The sequence below is a fragment of the Arachis hypogaea genome, chromosome 14 (genome assembly GCF_003086295.3).
Source record: "Arachis hypogaea cultivar Tifrunner chromosome 14, arahy.Tifrunner.gnm2.J5K5, whole genome shotgun sequence".
NCBI classification, from domain to species: domain Eukaryota; kingdom Viridiplantae; phylum Streptophyta; class Magnoliopsida; order Fabales; family Fabaceae; genus Arachis; species Arachis hypogaea.
In genome coordinates this window covers 35448500-35462247 of record NC_092049.1, presented here as the reverse complement: position 1 = coordinate 35462247, position 13748 = coordinate 35448500, and the positions used below count along the sequence as shown (strand labels likewise).

At 38.0% G+C, this 13748-nt stretch overlaps 2 non-coding genes across 2 annotated transcripts; both read left to right on the top strand.

Annotated features, from left to right (window-relative positions):
* Positions 1-607: 607 nt before the first annotated feature.
* LOC112746544 (small nucleolar RNA R71) lies at positions 608-711 on the top strand. Its single transcript, XR_003174424.1, has one exon. It is a non-coding gene; the product is annotated as a small nucleolar RNA R71 (small nucleolar RNA).
* Positions 712-7483: 6772 nt separating this feature from the next.
* On the top strand, positions 7484-7591 carry LOC112745804 (small nucleolar RNA R71). The gene has a single exon (XR_003173715.1). It is a non-coding gene; the product is annotated as a small nucleolar RNA R71 (small nucleolar RNA).
* The last annotated feature ends 6157 nt before the right edge of the window (positions 7592-13748 follow it).

Genomic DNA, 13748 nt, shown 5'->3' with positions numbered 1-13748 from the left:
TTCTATCCTGTTTAATTGATCTTGAAATTGTTGGTTCGGATTAGGTTGGGTAGGTTGATTATTTTGGCCATGATATGATGGTTGGGAGTAAGTGTTTTGTGTGGCTTGGTATGATCTTTGGTTGGAGTTTTGGTATGTGGACTTGTTATGTTGGTTTTGCTGGTTTCCCCACCCAAAGTTTGGGTGGTTTTTCCAGCCTGGGTTGTAAGTGTTGGAATGTGGATCATATGGTTGCCTTTGTTGATTTCCTACATAATTGGCCTCTTCCCAATCACCTCCTTCAGTGCTTACTTCCTCTTGATCTTGTGTGTGTATTGCAGCCACTTGCTTTGTTTCTAATTTCCTGGTGAGCTCTGCTAGTTGCTTGGCAAACACCTTGTTTTGGGCTAAAATTGTATCAACATGGTTCAGCTCCATGACTCCCTTAGTGTTGTGTCTCTCTGAAGCATAGTAGTACTCATTCTCAGCCACTGTCTCAATCACTTCAATGGCTTCTTCCACAGTCTTTTTCCTGTTCAATGAACCTCCTGATGAATGGTCTACAGCCTTCCTTGATTCATAAGAAAGTCCATCATAGAAAATATGCAATTGCACCCAGTCATGGAACATGTTTGGTGGGCATTTCCTTGTCAAATCCTTGAACCTCTCCCATGCCTCGTAGAGAGTTTCACCATCTTGTTGTCTAAAAGTCAGAACCTCAGATCGAAGCCTATTGACCTTTTGTGGGGGGTAGAAACGTGCCAGAAACTTGCTTTCCACCTCATCCCAGGTTGTTAGGCTCCCCCTTGGGAATGATTCCAGCCACTTAGCTGCCTTGTCCCTAAGTAAAAATGGGAACAAGAGCAGTTTATAGGTATCTTCCTGGACTCCATTGGACTTCACAGTGTCGCAAATTCTCAGGAATTTTGTGAGATGTTGGTTTGGATCTTCATTAGCACTCCCACCAAATGAACAATGATCCTCCACAAGTGATATTAGCTGTGGTTTGAGTTCAAAATTGTTGGCCTGAATGGGTGGTTTCTGAATGCTGCTACCACAATTCCCAGAGGTTGGGTTTATGTATGAACCAAGAACCCTCCTCTCGGGAATGGCATTGTTTCCATCAGCTCTCTCATGGTTGTGAACTTCTCTATCCATGTTGAGATCTAGAGCTTCCTCAAAATTGTCCTCAGATTCTCCTTCAGATTCTTCTTCTCCCAGTACTCTCTTCCCTCTTGCTTCCCTTCTAAGTTTATGAAGGGTCCTCTCTGGTTCGGTATAATGAGGAGTTGATGTCTCTCCTCTCCTACCTGTCATACAAAAACACAGCACAGGCAACAAACAAGTGAAATACTCTTGGTTAATGGAAGAGTATGGTTAGAGCAGTTGAGGAATTAATTCAAATAATTAGTGAGTCAGTGAGTTAGTTGCTTGAATTTAAAGGCATAAAGAAAGAAAGCATGTAACAAAGTGCAGAAATTAAAATTCAACAAGTAACTTGAACTGAATTAACAAAGCAAGAAAAATGCTCAATCTAGTTAACTTCCAATTTGAGAATTGTCAATCGAAAACCAATCCCCGGCAACGGCGCCATAAACTTGATGCTACGATTTTAAGAAATTGCACGATCGGCAAAAATTCCTTCCGGCAAGTGCACCGGTTATCGTCAAGTAAAAACTCACAATAGAGTGAGGTCGAATCCCACAAGGATTGGTTGAGTGAGCAATTCGGATTAGAAGTGTGTTCTAGTTGAGCGGAATCAAGATTTAGATGAGAATTGCGGAATGTAAAATTGCATGAATTAAAGAGCGAGAAGCTAAATTGCTGAAATTAAAAAGGGATCGGGGTGATTGCATGAATTTAATTGCAGAATGTAAAGAGAAGTGATAGATCAGAAATGGGGAATTCATTGGGTTTCAGGAGATATTGAGATCTCCGAATCAAACATTTTTTTTTATCCCTTCCTCAACCAATGCATTCATTGAATTTTGCTTGGCAATCTTATATGATTGGATCCCAATCCCTTGGCTCACCAATTCTCTCTAAAAACAAACAAATTCCCAATCCCTTGGTTTAAATGTTCATAAGAAGAGATGATGCTCGATCACTGATTATACCACACAGTTTCATGAACCACAATTTGGTAGGATTACATGTCACAATATCCATCCAAACCCCAATCCAATTCACTGTGAGAAAGCTTCTCTAGCATGAATCCTCCATTCCTTTCCCAAGGTTCCGAAGGATTCCAATTATGGATAGTTTCTTTCCCAAGACAACTAACCAATGGAATTAGATCGAGAAGCTTTCTAACAAAATTCAAGAGAAAAGATTGAAGAAGAAGATAAAAACTATTATTGATTCATTGAATTACAATAGAGCTCCCTAACCCAATGAAAGGGGGTTTAGTGAGTCATAGCTCTGAATTCAATTACAAAAAATATGAAAACTAGAAAAAGTGATCCCCCAAAATTCCCCCTGAGTGCCAACCAACTTAAATTCTATCCTATTTATACACTTTCTAAATTGAGCTTCTGTTGTGTTTCTTGGGCTTTGAGGCCTTTCCCTGATTTCCTTTTGCTTTGGGTTTATGATCCATAATCCTGATGAGGCTGCTGATCCAATTCTGTAACATTCATTGAGCCAACTTAGTGATAATCAAGTAATGACACATGACTCAACAATTTGAAATTCCAGACTCATCAATTCTTCAAGCCCAATCCCATAAACCATGATATTCAATTGGGTTTCATACCAGAGTACGTTTAAGTTAATGTTTGTGCTCAAATGCTAACTTAAACTGCAATATCTTTGGCCCAGAAACCTTTTCAATTAGTGGCGTTTAAGTTGCAGTTTAAGCTTAAACTGCAACTTAAACGTTGGACACTCCTGGAGGTGGTATAATTCAAGCACGTTTAAGCTTCAGTTTAAGGTTAAACTGAAGCTTAAACGTGGAAATGGAAGAAGGCAAGTCTGGAGTGTGGAGTTGTCGAACACGTTTAAGCTTCAGTTTAAGGTTAAACTGAAGCTTAAACGTGGAAATGAAGAAAGCAACCCTGGAGGAGAATGGTCGAACACGTTTAAGCTTCAGTTTAAGGTTAAACTGAAGCTTAAACGTGGAAATGAAGAAAGCATCCCTGGAGGAGAATGGTCGAACACGTTTAAGCTCCAGTTTAAGCTTAAACTGGAGCTTAAACGTGAAAATGGCTCCCTGGTGCATTTCTCATTTCTGGCGTTTAACTTCCAGTTTAAGGTTAAACTGGAGGTTAAACGCCACTTTCAGCTTTTCCTCAGCTTTCATGATTTTGGCGTTTAAGCTCTAGTTTAAGCTTAAACTGGAGCTTAAACGCCACTGATAGTTCCCAGCATTATATGGCTTGGTAGTTTGAGTTCCAGTTTAAGCTTAAACTGGAACTTAAACTCCACATGTGATATTCAAGCTTCCTTTATTGATTTTGTTGCTTCCTTGCCTAGCCTCTTCTTCCCTGAAATCATCCAAACAACTACATCAAAGTCTTGCAAAATTTCATGAGAAATCTTCCATTCATAGCATTCAAGTAATATAACTAAAAACTCATGGAATTTGCATCAAAATCATACTGTTTGGATGGTTCATTGCTTTGTTATTCATTTAACCATTCTTGGTTACTTTAAGCTCAAGAAAATGCATAAAACAACTAAAACTAACAGAAAAATGCTAGTGAAACTAGCCTAAGATGCCTTGGCATCAGCATAGACACTTAAATACTAATGATCATGTAATAAGACACAAACATAAACATAAAGCATAGTAAACGAAAAACAGGAAAATAAGAACAAGGAGATAAAGGAATGGGTCCACCTTAGTGAGGGTGACGTCTTCCTCTTCTTGAAGAACCAATGGTGCTCTTGAGCTCCTCTATGTCTCTTCCTTGTCTTTGTTGCTCCTCCCTCATAGCTCTTTGATCTTCTCTAATCTCATGGAGGATGATGGAGTGTTCTTGGTGTTCCATCCTTAGTTGTCCCATGTTGGAGCTTAATTCTCCTAGGGAAGTGTTGATTTGCTCCCAATAGTTTTGTGGAGGGAAGTGCATCCCCTGAGGCATCTCAGGAATTTCATGGTGAGGAATTTTCTCATGCTCTTGTTGAGGTCCATGATCTCTTATTTGCTCCATCCTCTTCTTAGTGATGGGCTTGTCCTCTTCAATGAGGATGTCTCCCTCTATGTCAATTCCAGCCGAATTGCAGAGGTGACAAATGAGGTGAGGAAAGGCTAACCTTGCCAAAGTGGAGGACTTGTCAGCCACCTTGTAGAGTTCTTGAGGTATAATCTCATGAACTTCCACTTCCTCCCCAATCATGATACTATGGATCATGATGGCCCGGTCTATAGTAACTTCAGACCGGTTGCTAGTAGGAATGATTGAGCGTTGAATAAACTCCAACCATCCTCTAGCTACAGGCTTAAGATCCAGTCTTCTCAATTGAACCGGCTTGCCTCTTGAGTCAACTTTCCATTGAGCTCCTTCCACACATATGTCCATGAGGACTTGGTCCAACCTTTGATCAAAGTTGACCCTTCTAGTGTAGGAGCGTGCATTTTCTTCCATCATTGGCAAGTTGAACGCCAGCCTTACATTTTCTAGACTGAAATCTAAGTGTTTCCCCCGAACCATGGTAAGCCAATGCTTTGGATTTGGGTTCACACTTTGATCATGGTTCCTAGTGATCCATGCGTTTGCATAGAACTCTTGAACCATTAAGATTCTGACTTGTTAAATGGGGTTGGTGAGAACTTCCCAACCTCTTCTTCGGATCTCATGTCGGATCTCCGGATACTCATTCTTTTTGAGCTTGAAAGAAACCTCAGGGATCACTTTCTTCTTGGCCACAACTTCATAGAAGTAGTCTTGATGGACCTTTGAGATGAATCTCTCCATCTTCCATGACTTAGAGGTGGAAGCAACTGCCTTCCCTTTCCTCTTTCTTGAGGTTTCTCTGGCCTTAGGTGCCATTAATGGTTATGGAAAAACAAAAATCAATGCTTTTACCATACCAAAATTAAAATGTTTGCTCGTCCCCGAGAAAAAGAAGAAAGAAAGAAGGAGAAGAAGAAGAAAAATGGAGGAGAGGGAGAGAGGTGTGTATTCGGCCAAGGGGAAGAAGAAAGGGTTGTGTTGTGTGAAAATGAAGAAGGAAAGAGGGGTTTATATAGGAGTGGGGGGAGGTTTAGGGTTTGGCCATTAGGGTTGGGTTTAGGAGGGAAAAGAGTTTGAATTTTGGAGGTAGGTGGGGTTTTTGCGGAAGAGAGTTATGAAAAGGTGTGAAGAGGAGAGAAGAAAATGTGGGGATCCTGTGGGGTCAAGGACTTAACATCCCTGCTCCAATTAGGCGTGTAAAACGCCCTTAGCATGCATGTCTGGCGTTAAACGGCAGCTTGCTGCTTGTTTTTGGCATTAAACGCCCAAATGTAGCCTGTTTCTGGCGTTTAACGCCACTTCCATGCTCTGTTCTGGCGTTAAACGCCAGTCTGGTGCTTGTTTCTGGCGTTTAACGCCAGCTTAATGCTTCTTTCTGGTGTTAAACGCCAGTTTGATGCTTCTTACTGGCGTTTAAACGCCAGTAAGTTCTTCCTCCAGGGTGAGCTATTTTTAAAGATGTTTTTCATTCTGTTTTTTGATTTTTTAGTAGTTTTTGTGACTCCACATGATCATCAACCTAATAAAACACGAAATAACAATAAAATAAAATAGATATAATTAAATAACATTGGGTTGCCTCTCAACAAGCGCTTCTTTAATGTCAATAGCTTGACAGTGAGCTCTCATGGAGCCTCACAGATGTTCAGAGCATTATTGGAACCTCCCAACACCAAACTTAGAGTTTGAATATGGGGGTTCAACACCAAACTTAGAGTTTGGTTGTGGCCTCCCAACACTAAACTTAGAGTTTGACTGTGGGGGCTTCGGTTGACTCTGTAGTGAGAGAAGCTTTTCATGCTTACTCTTCATGGTTACATAAGGAGATCCTTGAGTTTTAAATACAAGGTTGTCCTCATTCAGTTGAAGGACCAATTATCCTTTGTCCACATCAATCACAGCTATTACTGTGGCTAGGAAGGGTCTTCCAAGGATGATGGATTCATCCTTATCCTTCCCAGTGTCTAGGATTATGAAATCAGCAGGGATGTAAAGGCCTTCAACCTTTACTAACACGTCCTCTACTTGTCCATAAGCCTGTTTTCTTGAGTTGTCTGCCATCTCTAAAGAGATTTTGGCAGCTTGCACCTCAAAGATCCCAAGTTTCTCCATTACAGAGAGTGGCATTAAGTTTATTCCTGACCCTAGGTCACACAGAGCCTTCTCAAAGGTCATGGTGCCTATGTTACAGGGAATTAGGAATTTACTAGGATCCTGTTTCTTTTGAGGTAAAGTTTGCTGAAGCAAGGCATTTAGTTCCTTGATGAGCAATGGAGGTTCATCCTCCCAAGTCTCATTACCAAATAATTTGGCATTCAGCTTCATGATTGTTCCTAAATATTGAGCAACTTGCTCTTCAGCAATGTCTTCATCTTCTTCAGGAGATGAATAGCCATCAGAGCTCATGAATGGTAAAAGGAGGTTCAATGGAATCTCTATGGTCTCTAGATGAGCCTCAGATTCCTCTGGTTCCTCAAAGGGAAACTCTTTATTGGTCACTGAACGTTCCAGGAGGTCTTCCTCACTAGGATTCACGTCCTCCTCCTCCCTTGTAGGTTCGGCCATGATGGTCAAATCAACGGCTTTGCACTCTCTCTTTGGATTGTCTTCTGTATTGCTTGGGAGAGTACTAGGAGGAGTTTCAGTGACTCTTTTACTCAGCTGACCCACTTGTGCCTCCAAATTTCTAATGGAGGACCTTGTTTCATTCATGAAACTTAAAGTGGCCTTAGATAGATCAGAGACTATATTTGCTAAGCTAGATGGATTCTGCTCAGAATTTTCTGTCTGTTGCTGAGTGGATGATGGAAAAGGCTTGCTGTTGCTAAACCTGTTTCTTCCACCATTATTAAAGCCTTGTTGAGGCTTTTGTTGATCCTTCCATGAGAAATTTGGATGATTTCTCCATGAGGGATTATAGGTATTCCCATAGGGTTCCCCCATGTAATTCACCTCTGCTATTGCAGGGTTCTCAGGATCATAAGCTTCTTCTTCAGAAGATGCCTCTTGAGTACTGTTGGATGCAGCTTGCAATCCATTCAGACTCTGAGAAATCATATTGACTTGCTGAGTCAATATTTTATTCTGAGCCAATATGGCATTCAGAGTATCAATTTCAAGAACTCCCTTCCTCTGAGGCGTCCCATTACTCACAGGATTCCTTTCAGAAGTGTACATGAACTGGTTATTTACAACCATGTCAATGAGTTCCTGAGCTTCTGCAGGCATTTTCTTTAGGTGAATGGATCCACCTGCAGAATGGTCCAATGACATCTTAGATAATTCAAATAGACCATCATAGAATATATCCAGATGGTCCATTCTGAAAGCATGTCAGAGGGACACTTTTTGGTCAGTTGCTTATATCTCTCCCAAGCTTCATAGAGGGATTCACCTTCCTTCTGTTTGAAGGTTTGAACATCCACTCTAAGCTTGCTAAGCTTTTGAGGAGGAAAGAACTTGGCTAAGAAAGCCGTGACCACCTTATCCCAAGAGTTCAGGCTATCTTTAGTTTGAGAGTCCAACCATATTCTAGCTCTGTCTCTTACAGCAAAAAGGAAAAGCATAAGCCTGTAGACCTCGGAGTCAACCCGTTTGGTCTTAACAGTATCACAGATCTGCAAGAATTCAGTTAAGAACTGAAAAGGATCTTCTGATGGAAGTCCATGAAACTTGCAGTTCTGTTGCATCAGAGAAACTAATTGAGGATTTAGCTCAAAATTGTTTGCTCCAATGGCAGGGATTGAGATGCTTCTTCCATGTAAATTGGAATTTGGTGCAGTAAAGTCACCAAGCATCTTCCTTGCATTGTTATTATTTTCGGCCATGTCTCCTTCTTTTTCGAAAATTTCTGTCAGATTATCTCCAGAGAATTGTGCTTTAGCTTCCCTTAGCTTCCTCTTCAGAGTCCTTTCAGGTTCCGGATCAGCTTCAACAAGAATATTCTTGTCCTTGTTCCTGCTCATATGAAAAAAAAGAAAACAGAAAAGAAGAGGAATCCTCTATGTCACAGTATAGAGATTCCTTTATGTGAGTAGAAGAAGAAAAGAAATTCGAACACAAAAAGAGGGAGAGGGTTTGAATTTGTAAGAAGAAGAGAAGTGTTAGTAGATAAATAAATAATTAGAAGGAGGTGAGAGAGAAGAATTTTTCGAAAATTAAATAAAATAAAAGAAATTTTTTTGTTTTTAATTAAAAAAATAAAGTTAGAATTCAAAAATTTAAAAAGAAAAATAAAATTAAATTAAAATTTAAAACAAATAGTTAATTGAAAAGAAATTTTGAAAAAGAAGGGAGGGATTTTCGAAAACAAGAGAGAGAAAAGTAGTTAGGTGGTTTTGAAAAAGATATGATTGAAATAGTAAAATTTTAAAATAAAACAAAAAGTTAAGTAGTTAAAAAAAGATTTGAAAATCAAATTTTGAAAAGATAAGAGGTTAGAAAAGATTTTGAAATTGATTTTGAAAAAGATGTGATTGACATTTATTTTGAAAAAGATTTGAAAAAGAAATTTAAAAAGATTTGATTTTTGAAATTAAAGTTGATTACTTGACTAACAAGAAACTAAAAAGATATGATTCTAGAGTTTAAAGATTGAACCTTTATTACTAGGCAAGTAACAAACTTAAAAATTTTGAATCAATCACATTAATTGTTAGCATTAATTTCGAAAATATGAAATAGAAATAAGAAAAAGATTTTGAAAATAAATTTTGAAAATTTCAAAGTTATGAAAGAAAAAATGAAAAAGATTTTATTTTTGAAAAATATTTGAAAAAGATAGAATTTTTAAATTGAAAATTTGATTTGACTCATAAGAAACAATTAAATTTAAAAATTTTGAAAAAGTCAAGTCAAATTTTCAAAAATTTATGAGAAAATAAGGGAAAGATATTTTTTATTTTTGAATTTTTAATGAAGAAAGAGAAAAACAACCAAAAGACTCAAAACATGAAAATTATGAATCAAAACACACGATGCATGCAAGAACACTTTGAATGTCAAGATGAACACCAAGAACACTTTGAATGTCAAGATGAACACCAAGAACTTATTTTTGAAAATTTTAAGAAAAGACACACATGCAAGACACCAAACTTAGAAATTTTCAATGCTTAGACACTAACAAATTGAAAATGCATATGAAAAACAAGAAAAGACACCAAACAAGAAAAAATTAAAGATCAAACAAAGAAATTCATCAAGAACAACTTGAAGATCATGAAGAACAAATGCATGAATTTTCGAAACTTTTAAGAAAAATTAAAAATATGCAATTGACACCAAATTTAAAAATTGACACAAGACTCAAACAAGAAACATCGAATTTTTTGGTTTTTATGATTTTATTAAATTTTTTTTGTAATTTTTCGAAAATTAATTGGAAATAGAAAAATAAGGATTTCAAAATTTCTAATAGGAATTCCAGGAATCTTGTAATGTTAGTCTAAAAATCCAGTCCAGGAATTAGACATGGCTCACTAGCCAGCCAAGCTTTCAGTGAAAGCTCCGGTCCAAAACACTAGACATGGCCAATGGCCAGCCAAGCTTCAGCATACATAGTTCAAGCATGTGAAAAAGAACCCTCAGTCCAAAAGAATTTAGACATGACTTTACAGCCAGCCAGGATTCAACATTTCCCATGAAATTCTAGAATTCCTTCTTAAAAATTCTGAAGAACATAAATTAATTAAAATATATTTTTTTAAATTTTTCGAAAATAAAAAGAACAAAAACAAAAGGCTTAAAATTAAAATAAAATTACCTAATCTGAGCACAAGATGAACCGTCAGTTATCCAAACTCGAACAGTCCCCGGCAACGGCGCTAAAAACTTGGTGCACGAAATTGTGATCTCAATGGCGCCAACATCTTGGTACGCAAAATCATCATCTTAGTTCTTTGTCACAACTTCGCACAACTAACCAGCAAGTGTACTGGGTCGTCCAAGTAATAAACCTTACGTGAGTAAGGGTTGATCCCACGGAGATTGTCGACTTGAAGCAAGCTATGGTCACCTTGTAAATCTCAGTCAGGCGGATTCAAATGGTTATAGAGTTTTAATAATTAAAATATAAAATAAATATAGAGGTACTTATGTAATTCATTGGTGAGAATTTCAGATAAGCGTATGGAGATGCTTTTGTTCCTTCTGAACCTCTGCTTTCCTACTGTCTTTATCCAATCCTTCATACTCCCTTCCATGGCAAGCTGTATGTAGGGCATCACCGTTGTCAATGGCTACTTCCCGTCCTCTCAGTGAAAATGGTCCAAGATGCGCTGTCACCGCACGGCTAATCATCTGTCAGTTCTCGATTATACTGGAATAGGATTCAGTAATCCTTTTGCGTCTGTCACTACGCCCAGCACTCGCAAGTTTGAAGCTCGTCACAGCCTCCCTTCCCGGATCCTACTCGGATTATACAGACAAGGTTTACACTTTCCGAATCTCAAGAATGGCCGCCAATAGTTCTAGCCTATACCACGAAGACTCTGATCTCACGATCAGAAGGCTAAGAGATACACATTCAAGCTTGTTTGCATGTAGAACGGAAGTGTTTGTCAGGCACGCGTTCATAAGTGATAATGATGATGAGCGTCACATAATTATCATATTCATTATGTTCTTGTGTGCGAATGAATATCTTAGAGAAGAAATAGGCTTGAACTGAATAGAAAAACAATAGTACTTTGCATTACTTCATGAGGAACAACAGAGCTCCACACCTTAATCTATGGTGTGTAGAAACTCTACCGTTGAAAATACATAAGTGATGATGGTCCAGGCATGGCCGAATGGCCAGCCTCCATAAAGGTCTAAGATAGCATAAAACTAATCAAAGATCCGATCAAGATACAATAGTAAAAAGTCCTATTTATACTAAACTAGTTACTAGGGTTTACAGAAATGAGTAAATGATGCAGAAATCCACTTCCGGGACCCACTTGGTATGTGCTTGGGCTGAGCATTGAAGCTTTCACGTGTAGAGGTCTTTCTTGGAGTTAAACGCCAGTTTGTAACCTGTTTCTGGCGTTTAACTCTGCTTTGCAACCTGTTTCTGGCGTTTAACTCCAGAATAGGACAGAGAGCTGGCGTTGAACACCAGTTTGCATCATCTAAACTCGAGCAAAGTATGGACTATTATATATTGCTGGAAAGCCCTGGATGTCTACTTTCCAAAGCAATTGAGAGCGCGCCATTTAGACTCTTGTAGCTCCAAAAAATCCATTTTGAGTGCAGGGAGGTCAGAATCCAACAGCATCTGCAGTCCTTCTTCAACCTCTAAATCTGATTTTTGCTCAAGTTCCTCAATTTCAGCCAGAAATTACCTGAAACCACAGAAAAATACACAAACTCATAGTAAAGTCCAGAAATGTGAATTTTATTTAAAAACTAATAAAAATATATTAAAAACTAATCAAATCATACTAAAAACTATGTAAAAATAATGCCAAAAGGCGTATAAATTATCCGCTCATCAGCGATCCTACTCAAAATGTCACAGACAAGGTTGAATCTTCCAGATTAAAGAATGCTACTTCTTTGGGTTCTAGCCTCTATCACAGAGACCCTAATCTCCCTGGAAATCGGCTGAATTGGTGTCTCGAGAAGTCCCCAACAAAGTTGTGGATTAGCCATCTAAGAGATGTATAATCAAGCTAGAAGTTCGTGCTTTCCAGTCACGTATTCAAACGAACCCAAGTAGACACGGGTGGTTGTCAGGCACGCGGTCCTAGTATGATAAAAAGAGCTGATTGTCAATGGTAATCCTATTCACCATGTTGAAGAACGAGTATACATCTTAGAATATGTCGAAGAGAAACAGTAATACTTTTATTAATTCATAGGACTCAGCAAGGCTCCTCCCCTCAACCTAGGAGGTTTAGAAACTCATACTAAAAGAAAATACAATGGTAAAACTCAAATATGGTGTGTTTGATGGTAAAAGGTGTGTACGAATAACATGAATCTAATCCCTTAAATACTAAACAAATGACTAGTAAGGGTAAAATAGTCTTTTTAGTGCTAAAATCCACTTCTGGAGCCCACTTGGTGAGTGTTTGGGCTGCGCTTTGATGAGATCCACGTGCTATGAGACCTCTAGGACATTGAACACTGGCTAGGGGCTCATCTTTGGGCGTTTGGATGCTGGTCTCTTCTCCTTTGGCGCTGGACGCCTGAAAGGGGGCAGGAGGCTGGCGTTGAATGCCAGTTTTGGGCCTTTAAATCTGAAGTAAAGTATGTACTATTAAACATTGCTAGAAAGCTCTAAAAGTCAGCTTTCCATATCCGTTGAGAACACTCCATTTGAACGTATGTAGCTCCAGAAAAGCTCTTCCAAATGTAAGGAGGTCAGATCTGGACAGTATCTGCAGTGTTTTCTCTGTCTCTGAATCAGACTTTTGCTCTAGCTCTTCAATTTCAGCCAGAAATTATCTGAAATTGTACAAAAACACACAAACTCAAAGTAAAATCTAAAAATTTGAATTTAACATTAAAACCTATAAAAACTTAATAAAAACAAAACAAAATATACTAAAAACTATATGAAAATGATGCCAAAAAGCGTATAAAATATCCGCTCATCACAACACCAAACTTAAATTGTTGCTTGTCCCCAAGAAACTAAAAACACGGTAGGATTAAAAGAAAATTAAGATACAATAAATTTCTAAGTTTCCAATGAAGCTCAATTACAATTAAATGAGCGGGACTTATTAGCTTTTTGCTTCTGAATAGTTTTGGCATCTCACTATCCATTGAAACTTAGAATGGTTGGCATCTTTAGGAACTCAGAATCCAAATAATATTATTGACTCTCCTAGTTCAGTTCTTTTTTATTCTTGAACACAACTTTTTAGAGTCTTGGCCGTGACCCTAAGCACTTTGTTTTCCAGTATTACCACCTGATACATAAATGCCACAGACACTTTAACTGGGTGAACCTTTTCAGATTGTGATTTAGCTTTGCTAGAATCCCCAGATAAATGTGTCCAGAGTTCTTAAGCACACTCTTTTTACTTTGGATCACGACTTTAACCACTCAGTCTTAAGCTTTTCACTTGACACATTCACGCCACAAGCACATGGTTAGGGACAGCTTGGTTGAGCCACTTAGGCCAGGATTTTATTCCTTTTGGCCCTCCTATCCACTGATGCTCAAAGCCTTGGATCCTTTTACCCTTGCCTTTTGGTTTAAAGGGTTATTGGCTTTTTCAATCTGCCCTCCTTTTCCTGCATTTTTGGGCAGTAATGGATTTTCTCTTTTATTTATTTTTTTGCCATTTTTTTCTTTCTTTTTTTCGCATGCATAATAATTTTTTTTTCTTTTGCAACATGCTTTTTCTTTTTTTTTTTGCTGATTTTTCTTGCTTCAAGAATCAATTTTATTAATTTTTCAGATTACCAATAATACTTCACTTTCATCATCATTCTTTCAATAGCCAACATTCTAAAATTTCAACTTCAAATATGCACTATTTATTCATACATTCAGAAAATTAAAGCAATGCCACCATATCAACATAATTGAACTATTCTTATTTTAAACTTGAAATTCATGTATCTCTCAATTCTTTTCAAATAAAAAAT